We start from the raw sequence: 12,380 nt of genomic DNA, 5'->3' as shown, positions 1-12,380 counted from the left end.
GACTTCTTTGGATGATCTTATAGTTCAAATTCCACAAGCCCGTGCATTTTCTTTGGATGCCTTAAAAACTCTACAGGCTCTGCAGAAAATTCCTTAACATGTAAACAAACTCAGAGCATGTTCCATTATGCAAAATATACTAGTGAAAACATGAGAAACTAGTTCGCATGACTAAAAACTTCACCAAATCCACATGAAAGTGCGTTGACACAAAAATCCACAAAAAAACACACAGCAATGCATCTAAAACATATAGCCACCAATACTCAACACTTTATTCTTGCAAATACTAAACTAGCAACTAAGAAAATAGTAAACACTTGGGTTGTCTCCCAAGAAGCACTTGTTTAATGTCACTAAGCTTGATGTACCTTGTCTTACCACACAGGGGTTCATAGATGAAGGTTTCCCTCTTACCCATAGCTTGAAAGCATGATGAGCACAGTCTCTTGAAGGTAGAGAGGGAGTTATCGGGCTTGGTACCATTTAACAAACGTTCATCCAACTTGTTCTGTTTATGCACATCGCCAATAGTTTTGGGCCATTTCCGGTGGCGTCTTCTTGCCCTCTTTATCGTCCGGAGCACCTTCTTCATGATCCCTAGGTTAGGTGGTACTTGTTCCTCCATACCAAGCATCATTATTTCTTCATTGTCCCCATCTTGGTCGAACAAACCTTCGTATGGGTCCGGATTAAACATTTTCTGCATGTATTCATCAATAATCTCATCAGTAGTGTCAAGAAAGTAAAGAGTATCATCAAAGCCAAGAGAATGTTGCATTGCTTCAGGGAGGCGGTATGTGAACTTATCATCTCCAACCCTCAGTGTCAACTTCTCGCCGTCCATGTTGATCAATGCCTTGGAAGTACACAAGAATGGCCTCTCAAGTATCAAAGGAACATCTGCATCCTCATCAACGTCCAACACCACAAAATCTACAAGAATTATATACTTGTCAACTTTAACAAGCACATCTTCAATGATGCCCCTTGGATGTCTCACTATTCGGTCCGCCAATTGCAATGTCATCCAAGTGGGCCTAGGTTTCTCCCAAGCCTAGCTTCTGGAAGAAGGCCTATGGCATGACATTGATACTGGCCCCTGAGTCCGCCAATGCCATTTCTTCACCCAAATTGCCAATGTTGCATGGAATAATGAAGCTTCCTGGATCTTTCTACTTGTTTGGCATATTCTTTTACAAGACCACGAGCAAGACGCATCTATAATCATGGAGGAACTCTCCTCCAATTTCCTCTTATTGGTCAACAAGTCCTTCAAGAATTTTGCATATTTAGGCATTTGCGACAATGCCTCAACAAAGGGAACATTGATGTGGAGTTGCTTGAACAAACTCAGGAACTTCTTGTACTGTTCATCTGCTTGGTCATTATTCAATCTAGAGGGATAAGGGATTCTTGGTTTGAAAGGTGGGTCTACCACCTCCTTCTTTTTGCTTGCTCCCTCCTCAACCTCTATGACCTCGGTTGCATCTACATTGGGCTTCTCACTCGTAAGCCTACCCTCAACCTTACATCTACTTCTCAAAGTGATCGTCTTCACATGATCTCTAGGATGGGTCTCGGTATTACTTGGCAAGCTTCCTTGTGGTCTCTCTGATAGAGACTTCGCAATTTGCCTTACTTGATTCTGAAGATTGTGCAAGGAAGCGGTGTGGTTGCGAAGTGTAGCCTTGACTAATTGAAACCTTGTATCCGATGATTGCACAAATCTAATCAAGGCCTTCTCTAAATCGGTCATTCGGGTCTCCAAGCCTAAAACTCGATTCTCCATTTTTCGGGCTTGTTGTTGTTAGAAACCCGGCGGTACCATAGCCTTTTGTGGTCATTGGTTACCCAACGAAAAATTGGGATGATTCTTCTAACCTGGATTGTAGGTGTTGCTATATGGATTCCCTTGGTTCCTCATTGCATTACCAACAAAGTGGACTTTCTCCACCGAAGATGCATCAGCAGTAGAGATCAGTTAATCGAATGGAGCATGTCCTCCACCGCACCCGGTGCAAGTAGTTGTGGCCGCAATCCTATTAGAAGTTAGAAGGTCTAACTTCTTACTCAATGATTCTACTTGGGCCGCCAAAGAGGTGACCGCATCTATTTCATGGAGCCTGGCCACCTTTTTCCTTTCCCGTGCATTCGATTGATAACTATTCATGGCCATATCTTCCACTAACTGTCAAGCTTCTTCTTGGGTTTTACTCCCTATTGTACCTCCTGCGAAGGCATTTAGCAATTACCTTGTACTCGGATTCAACCCATTGTAGAAGTTTTGGATAATCATCCATTCGGGAAATCCATGTTGTGGGCACCTCCGCAAAAGATCCTTGAAGTGCTCCCATGTCTCAAACAATAATTCCAACTCCATCTGTACAAACAATGAGATCTCATTGAGAAGCCTGGCCGACTTTCCCGGAGGAAAGTACCTAGCAAGAAAAGCTTTGACCATCTCATTCCAAGTTGTGATGGAGGCTTTGGGCTAGGAATGATACCACTGCTTGGCTCTTCCCTTGAAAGAGAATGGGAAAGCCCTCAATCTAATAGCATCATCCAATACACCATTAATCTTCAGCATATCACAAACTTCCAAGAAGTTCTCTATGTGGTTGTTTGTGTCCTCATCGGCCAAACCATTGAGCTGCGCTGACTACTGAATCATTTGAATAAATGCCGATCTCAGCTTAAAGTTCAGAGTTGTGATCGGGGGTCACACAATACTCGATTGTGTACCCAAAACTAAGGGTCTAGCATAATCAGAAAGTGTTCTCTATTGCTCATTCTGTTAAGCCATATTATCTAACCCTTCAACTTCTATTTCAGCTTGATTAGACAGTTCTTGCACAGGTTCTTTTTCCCTTCTTCTGAGTGTACGTTCAAGTTTCGGATTTCCTTCAATAAATTTTGAAGGATTTCCTCGGGTCATAACCTGGAGCTGCACCAAAAGAAAGAAAACAAATCAGAATGATGATAGAAAAAGAAGATGTGAAATAGAATGAATGATTGAATAGCTAAGAAAACAAAGTGCAAAGTATCTCTAAACGCCTACTCCCCAGCAATGGCACCAAAACGTTGACAACATCCCTTGCGTATGTCCCCCAAGTGCACGAGTTTGTCGAGTAATAAAATCCCAGGTGAGTGGGTATCCTAGCCACAGGGAGTAGGGTATATAAAATACTTAAATTTTTTTTTAACCAAGTCAAAGATTAATAATGGTTTTGTTAACAAGATATAATGTAAACAAGAATAAAAAGAGACAAAAAAGAGAAGCACAAGTAAAGGGGAGGTAAGACAATCGATATAAATGGGGTACTTTGATATTGTTCCGCCTAGGATGATCGGTTCAAGTGCAAAACCCTCTATTATACTTCCTAACTAATGCATTAATGAGTCGTGGAGATCTTGCTATCAATGCACAAGCCGGGATACTCGAATGTGACTGCCTTTTGTGCCCCTCCAAATCATTGTGATAACTTGAATACAAGGAGGTTGGCACAGATTCTTGTATCTTGAACCCGACTTATGACTTCGCGTTTGAACCTTCTCAAGATTTTCTCTAAATAGTGTATTCACGATCTACATTGGCTTCCTTCTTGAACATTCAGCTTCACAACCCTATACACATGAAAGTAACATAAATGCACACATATTAGCTCTAATACTTGATAAACCTAATGCTCATCATAAGGAAAGAATACTTATCATTCTTATCACACAAGCACTTATCAGTTTGGCCGATGAGGATCCAAACAATCACATTGAAAATTTCTTCGAAGTTTGTGACATGTTGAAAATCAACGGTATTACAGATGATACTATTAGATTGAGTGCTTTCCCATTTTCTCTGAAAGGAAGAGAAAAGTAGTGGCTACACTCATTGCCTAGAGCATCGATGACTACATGGGAGGAGAAGGTATAGAAGCTTTCCTTACTCGTTATTTTCCTCCCGGAAAATCTGCAAATCTTAGGAATGAGATTTCGTCCTTTGTGCAAATGGAATTGGAGTCTATATTCGAGACGTGGGAAATTTTCAAGGAACTCCTGTGAAAATGTCCTCAACATGGGTTTCCAGAGTTGATGATCTTTCAGACTTTTTACAATGGTTTAAACCCAAGTACAAGACAGTTACTTGATGCAGCGGCAGGAGGTACCTTAGGTAGCAAGACCCCAAGAGAAGCCCGGTAATTAATTGAAAAAATGGGGTTGAACAACTACCAATGGAATGCTAGGGAGATGAAGAAAGTGGTCGGCATCTATGAGATCAATGCAGTTACATCGTTGGCGGCCCAAGTGAAGGCATTGAATAAGAAGTTAGACACTCTAACTGCTACTAGATTAGCGGCCGTAACGAATTGTGATGGATGTGTTGGAGGACATGCCCCATCCGATTACCCGATAACCTTTGGTGGTACTTTATCAGTTGAGCAAGTTGACTTTGTGGCTAATACAATACGAAACCAAGGCAATCCTTATAGCAACACCTACAACCAGGGATGGAAGAATTACCCAAATTTCTCATGGAGTAACCAAGGACAGCAATAGGCCGTAGCATAACAGGATTTCTAACAACAACAACAAGCCCGAACATGAAAAATAGAGTTTCAGGTTTGGAGACCCGGATGACCAATTTGGAGAAAGCCTTGACTAGGTTTGTATAATCATCGGATGCACGGTTCCAATCGATTGAGGCTACAATTCACAACCACACCGCTTCATTGCACAACCTAGAGAATTAAGTGGGGCAAATCATGAAGTCTCTATTCGAGAGACAACAAGGTAGTTTGCCTAGTAATACTGAAACCAACCAATGTGAACATGTGAAGGCAATCACTTTGAGAAGTGGTCATGAGGTGGAGGGCAAACTTCCTAGTGAGAAGACTAATGTTAAGGCACCGGAGGTCATGGAGGTTGAGGAAAGAGTTAACAAAGAAAAAGGGGTGGCACCCCCACCTTACAAGCTAAGAATCCCTTATCCTTCAAGATTGAAGAATGACCAAAATGATGAGCAATACAAATAGTTCTTGGATCTATTTAAGCAATTTCACATCAACATTCCTTTTGTAGAGGTGTTATCTCAAATGCCTCGGTATGCTAAGTTCTTGAAAGATCTTTTGACCAACAAGACGAAAATGGAAGAGAGTGCATCGGTGATCTTAGATGCATCTTGCTCGGAGGTCTTGCAAAAGAATATGCTGAACAAGAAGAAAGACCTAGGAAGCTTCATTATCCCATGCAACATTGGCAATTTGGGAGAAGAGATGCATTGGCGGACTTAGGGGCCAGTATCAATGCCATGACATACTCTTTCTTTCAGAAGCTAGGCTTAGGACAGCCTAGGCCCACTCGGATGACATTGCAATTGGCAGACTGAACGGTGAGACATCCTAGGGGCATCATTGAGGACATGCTTGTCAAGGTAGAAAAGTACATATTTTCTGTAGACTTCGTAGCATTGGATGTCGATGAGGATGTAGATGTTCCTTTGATACTTGGGGGGCCATTCTTGTACACTTCCAAGGCATTGATCAACATGGACGGTGGGGAGTTGACACTGAGGGTTGGAGATGACAAACTCACTTACCGCCTTGCCGAAGCCATACGGCATTCTCTTGACTTTGATGATACTTTATATTTTCTTGACACTACTGATGAACTAATCGATGAATATGTGCAAGAAATGTTGAATCCAGACCCATACGAGCGGTTGTTAGACCAAGACGAAGAGAACGAAGAGTTGATGATGCTTAGTCTACTGGAGAAAGTACTACCTACTCCAGGGATTGTGAAAAATATGCTCCGGAAGATGAAGCGAGCGAGAAGACGCTACAAGAAATGCCCCAAGGCTATTGGGAATGTGCATGAAAGGAACAAGGGTGACAAGCCCTCAAGTGGTAACAAGCTCGACAACTTCCCCTCTACTTTCAAGAGATTATGTTCATCATGCTTCCAAGACATGGGTAAGAGGGAAACCTTCATCTATGAGCCCCCGTGAGGTAAGATGAATTACGTCAAGCTTAGTGACGTTAAACAAGCGCTTCTTGGGAGGCAACCCAAGTCTTTACTGTTTTTCAAGTTTTTAGTTTATTGTTTGAATTAATAAGGTTTTGAGTGTTGGTGTCCTGATTTTGAGATGCTATTGTTGTGATTTTCTCGTGGATCTTTGGTGCACATGCGTGTTTAAATAAGTATGGCGAAGTTTTTAGTCGTTTGAGCATGTCGTGTGTTTTTCTCTGGTGTATTTGCATGGTTAAAGTAGGCTCTGATTGTTTTTATATGTTCAGAAATTTTGTACAGAGCATACAGAGTTTTCTAAGGCATCCAAAGAAAACTCACGGGCGTGTGGAATTTCCACACGCCGTTGGGTCTCTACTGAGAGCTCATCCAGAGAAGGCACAGGGGCGTGGACTTGCCCCTTCGAATGACCTTGTGAGATTCATACGCCCGTGGGTAATTTTTGCACGGCCGTGTGTCTTCCTGCAGAGAGTTAGAGATTTTTCCTGAGAAGACAGAGGGACATAGACTCACACCCTGTGGATGACCCTGTGATAAACACACTGGCGTGGGTAATTTCCGCACACCCGTGTGTATCTCTATAGAGGAGCTCTCTTTCATCCCGATAAGAAATAGGGGCGTGTGAGTGCCCCTGTGAGCTGGCCCTGTACAAGTCAACGCCGATGGGGAATTTTTGCACGGGCGTGTGAAACACTTAGAGTTTTCTCGGGTTCGATAAAGAAGCCACAGGGACGTAGGGTCTGCCCCTGTGGGTCGGGCACACGGGCGTGGGTAATTTCTGGATGGGCGTGTGGCTATGTTCAGAAGCATTGAGAGTTAGCCCCGAGAGAACACAGGGGTGTGCGCCAGTGATAAGTGCTTGTGTGATAAGAATGCGAAGTGTTATTTCCTTATTATGAGCATTACTTTTATCTAGTTTTAGCGCTAATATGTGTGCATTTATGTTACTTTCATGCATATAGGGTTGTGAAGCCGAATGTTAGAAAAAGAAGCCAATGTATATCGTGAATGCACCATTTGGAGGAAATCTTGAGAAGGATCAAACGTAAAGACATAAGTCAAGTTCAAGATGCGAGAATGTGTGCCAACCTTCTTGTATTCAAGTCAGCACAATGATTTGGAGGTACACAAAGGCAGTCACATTCAAGTATTCCGGCTTGTGCATGTATAGCAAGATCTCCACCAATGTAGCCGTTTATCGAATAAGCGCAGCGATCTATGATGTAAACGTGTGCCCGATTATGTTACCTCGATGAGAATATGGATTCAGGAGTATTTGGGGAAGGTACTGTGGCAGGGTATTGCAGCAAAACACTGTAGCAAGTTAATGTAGTAGGTACTATTCACAACCGGCCGAGTAAAATGATTTCCACAGACTCCAGACGGATATGTGAAAATTCCATACGTCCCATGCATTAATTCCACCGGCCCGTGTAGTGAATCCACAGGGGCATGTGGATTCCCGATTCCAACCTTATTTAAGTCCGATTTCAGATCCGATTTCAGCTTTCTTTTTTCATCTTTTCCCCAACTTGAGAGAGGGCGGCAGCTAGGGTTTTGAGATTTATTGGCTAGGGATTGGAAGAGGTTGTACGGCTCTGACATCGCGCTCCATTTGGAAGAAGGTTAGTGGGAGAGCTTTCGTCGGCACCGATCCGGCGAGGAATATCCTAGGCTGGATAAAGGGATCCTTGGACGAGTAGAGGCTTCTCCACAAGACCATTGTCACGACTATCGAGGTGGTTTTCTATGGAGTCCTTGTTTTTATATTCGATTTCATTGATTTGTAACTAGCTCCATGGAGAGCTAAACCCCCTAGTGGGTACTTGGATTTGTTAACCGTAGGATGTGTTTGTTTCATTAAACCTTGTTATTATGCTCTCATTAATTAATGTTTTATTAGAGTTCCAATCTTGAATGTTTAATTAATTGAATGCTCCCTTAGAGTGACACTACGGTTAAGAGTTCACCTTGGTAACACTTGTGAATGAGTGACACACCATGAGAGTTAGAAAAAGCTAGATTTTAGAGGGTTGAGAGGGTGAGTTGAGAGGTAGGGTAGCGTCCCCTTTCCCCTCTGATGTGATTTATCCTACCTCTATTTCCTCGACTTCTTTGTGGTCATAGTAAAGTGAATGTGCTAAGGGATGACCTTTCGTTGGGGCTTAGTTGCAGAGGCAACGGAGTGAAGCGTTGAAGTGATTTTAGCACGTTGGGCTTGATTATGGCTAGGAACCTTCCACCTGGACCAAAGGGTTAGGTCTACATCTAGGAAGAGGATTTATCATTTGGAATCCTTAGAACTCATTGCGATTCTATACGCCTGCGAGGTTGAGAGATTGTTCAATTTCTCCTCCGGGACATGTATAGAGTTAGGCATGGTTGGCCTTAGATTTTGGACCATGTATTGAAAGATCTCCACGAATCATTAATGCATTAGTTAGAACGCATAATAGATTGTTTTACACTTGAAATGATTGTCCTAGGCGGAAAAATATCCGGGTACCCCATTTATATCGATTGCCTTACTTCCCGTTTACTTGTGCTCTTATTTTAGTCTCTTTCACTTTTGTTACATTACATCTTGCACACAACCATTATTCATTTTTCGTTTAGCTAGGAAATAATTTAAGTGTTTTTATTCCCTACTCCATGTGGATACGATACCCACTCATCTGGGATTTATTACTTTGACAAACATGTGCACTTGCATGACATATGCAAGGGGTGTTGTTAAGTTTTTAGCGCCGTTGCCGAGGAGTAGGCATTTACAAAAATACTTTGCACTTTGTTTTCTTAGCGATTCATTCATTCATTCTATTTCACATCTTCTTTCCCTATCATCATTCTGATTTGTTTTCTTACTTTATGTGCAGCTCCCAGTTATAACCCGAGGGAACCCTTCGATATTGATTGAAGGAGATCCTAAACTTGAACGTGTGCTCAGAAGGAGGTGAAAATAACCTGCACAAGAACCATCCAATCAAGCTGAAATAAAAGTTGATGGGTCAGATAATATGGCAGAATAGAACGAGCAACAGAGGACACTTTCTGATTATACTAGACCCTCAGTTTTGGCACATAATCGAGCATTGTGCAACCCCCGATTGCAGCTCTAAATTTTGAGCTGAAATCAGCATTCATCCAAATGATTCAGCAGTCAACACAGTTTAATGGTTTGGCCGATGAGGATCCGAACAATCATATAGATAACTTCTTGGAAGTTTGTGATATGCTGAAGATTAACAGTGTATCTGATGATGCTATTAGATTGAGGGCTTTCCCATTCTTTCTCAAGGGAAGAGCCAAGCAGTGGTTATATTCTTTACCCAAGGCCTCCATCACGACTTGGAACGAGATGGTCAAAGCTTTTCTTGCTAGATACTTTCCTCAGGGGAAGTTGGCCAAGCTTTAGAATAAGATATCATCGTTTGTGCAGATGGAGTTAGAGTCATTGTTTAAGACATGGGAGCATTTCAAGTATCTTTTACAAAGGTGGCCACAGCACGGATTTCCCGAATGGTTGATTATTTAAACATTCTATAATGGGTTAAATCCGAGTACAAGGCAGTTATTAGATGGCCGAGCTCCATGAAGCCTGACAGTTAGTGGAAGACATGGCCATAAATAGTTATAAATGGAATGCGTGGGAAAGGAAAAAGGTGGCCGAGCTCCATGAACTAGTGATCGCTTCCCCGCAAGTGTACGGGATCGCCAAGTAATACCTCGTGCAAAGACACGAGGATCGTATTCCACGGGGCTAAGGATCTCCTATTACTCCTTCTCGAGCTATTATCTAGCCCTAAGATCTTAAGTGATGGATTTACTCTACTAAATACAAATAAAACTAAACACAAGATTTGCTAGCAAATTAGAGAGAACAAGCAATAAGCAAGCAAGAGAATCAATGAAGTGCAAAGGCCTATGGATGTGGATCCCTTGAGGGGTTATCATGCAACATGGATGATGATTTAAAGATGCAAGGGTAAATTGGACCATGAGATTCCAAGATTAGAACAACCCCAATTTCTGGGCGATTGAACCCTAATCCCATACGAACATAGATAGGAATTTCTTCCAAATCTACATTCCCTACGATTGCATTAAGTACAAGGAAATCTCGCTTAGGAATAAACCTACTCTTCTTCGGATTAAACCTACATGGAGGGCTACCAAACACCCAATTTCTGCGTGATGATACAAGTATCCCTTCTAATCCATTCATGACCTAATACATGCGAGCAAGTCACATCTACATGCATCATTCATAAAAGAGCTACAGATTTCTCCTTGGTGTAACACTTAGCATGAAAAACAATGGATTAGATCTCAAACATACCCAAGCATAGAATTAACAAGTAATCATCCAAAATACATGATAAAACCCCCCAAGGTTCACCGACACCCGGTGGCCTTGGGGGTCTAGTGTGTCATCATCTCATAACAAAGCATACAATCAAGCAAAACATGAAACAAAAAGACATAGTATGACACTCCCTAGATGAAATGGTGAAGGATGAGGCGAGAATATGCGAATGATGCTTCCCCGCCAAAGGAATGCCGAATGAGCGCTTCCCTCTAGCCACGGTTCTCCTTCCTTCAAGTCGTGATCGATCTCCCCTTTGAATGATGTTGCCTTCTTGCCTTGAGAGCCTTGGACCTTGGGCTTGAATGATCTTCTAGCTTTCTTGCCCTTCTTCTTCTCCCCAAGGTTGCCCAAAATCTCCCAAATGATCTCCCAAAAAGTCGGCCAACAAAAGTCTTCTAATCAGCCCTAAAAAGTGAGTATATATACTCCCCGAGGCATACAGGGCCGTATAGGGGTCGTATGGGGTCATATAGCACTCAGAAACCCTAGATTCGCATTCCATACGAGGTGCATACGGCCTCCATATGGCCCCGTATCTTTGGGTAGTATGGAAAATCTGACGAGAACACCAAATCAATCCATGCTTTCATGATGCATACGGCCCCCATCTTTCGGGTAGTATGGGGTTAGTTGAAATTCTGTTTTTCTTCTCTTTTTTGCCAAAATGATATCTTCTTGTTCTCCATGGCTTCCATATGCCCTACAAGCAAATAATAGGCGATTAAAAGCGTGAAACGGGCATCAAAACCTCACAAAATACATGGAAAGTGCATACGATACTATATATGAAAACACCTACATTTAGACACTTATCAAACATCCCCATCACTTAAGCGTTGCTTGTCCCCAAAGCAAACAACTCATGAAAAACAAAGAGAGTCGAGAAGTGGCTAAATGCAATACCTCTAGCTCAAGCAAATATAAGATTCCAAAAGCAAAGGATAATGAAATATAGATGTTGAGTTATAGTCATTAAGCATAATAAAAATATCCTGTCTCACCCCTAATATGTATGTGCGTGTAAGTGAATCCTTTATCTCATTTGCCCCTGATCCGGTATAGCTCAAGGACTTCAATCGATGACAGACTCTAGATGCTAATCACTCCCCATACAAAGAATACTAAGTCTTAAACTACTAAGTGCTACTTCAATGGCCAAGTAAGATCCTTCTAATTCTATAGCTTGAAACTAAATCCTTTTTTCAAAACCTTTGGTAGGTACTCAAAAAGATCACTAGGGTTTTTATTTTTCAACTCAATATTCAACATATATATCGAGTCCGACTAACGTAGGCTGCATCAAAATCATTTTAAAAATCTTTCTAGAGGATGCACATCTTTGGTTAGCACAAGAGCCCACCCAACTACTCGATTACTGATCTACATAGATGCATTCATGCTTCATTAGCGAGAGGAATCTTGACATAGACTCATCACTTTCACTCTCACCCTAGATCACATCTTGGAGTACACTACATGCCACAAAAACTCGGATTAGCTCAACAAGACTTAGAAGTTCTTAAGAAAACATTGAAGGATAGAACTTAGTGTTCTAAGACCAAGTACTCAAAAGTAGTGTGTTAAGCATACAAGAGAGTTAGAGTAGTCACATTGGCTATTCCCAGGGGCATCGACAAAAATTCAGTGCACAAGACAATACTATGGGGTGAAAGCAGAGATTCAATAAAAGCATAAAAACAAGTAACTCACATCCATCATTGAGTCAAGCTAAAAGAATCTTACAAGAATGAACAAAGCCATCATTGGTAACACTAGCATGTAAACAATGTTCCTAAAACATGAAATGCATCCGATCCACACTTAGTGTTGTACATTGCCCTCAATGTACACTAATCATGAAAAACATGCAAGAAGGGCCAATGCAAATAATAATAGAGGAGGGTGAAAAAAACAAAAACTTCCCGGTTTATCTTGTGTTAAATGGTGAGGTACTACTCGACAAAAGGTGTAGTAAGCAATACCGTCT

At 41.8% G+C, this 12,380-nt stretch overlaps 2 non-coding genes across 2 annotated transcripts; one reads left to right on the top strand and one right to left on the bottom strand.

Annotated features, from left to right (window-relative positions):
- The first annotated feature begins 2,309 nt into the window (after positions 1–2,309).
- LOC120279767 lies at positions 2,310–2,416 on the top strand. Its single transcript, XR_005542070.1, has one exon. It is a non-coding gene; the product is annotated as a small nucleolar RNA R71 (small nucleolar RNA).
- A 1,556-nt stretch (positions 2,417–3,972) lies between these two features.
- LOC120279697 lies at positions 3,973–4,079 on the bottom strand. The gene has a single exon (XR_005542003.1). It is a non-coding gene; the product is annotated as a small nucleolar RNA R71 (small nucleolar RNA).
- Positions 4,080–12,380: the final 8,301 nt, after the last annotated feature.

This window comes from Dioscorea cayenensis, chromosome 16, assembly GCF_009730915.1.
Source record: "Dioscorea cayenensis subsp. rotundata cultivar TDr96_F1 chromosome 16, TDr96_F1_v2_PseudoChromosome.rev07_lg8_w22 25.fasta, whole genome shotgun sequence".
Taxonomy (NCBI): Eukaryota; Viridiplantae; Streptophyta; class Magnoliopsida; order Dioscoreales; family Dioscoreaceae; genus Dioscorea; species Dioscorea cayenensis.
This window is presented reverse-complemented; position numbering and strand designations above follow the sequence as displayed.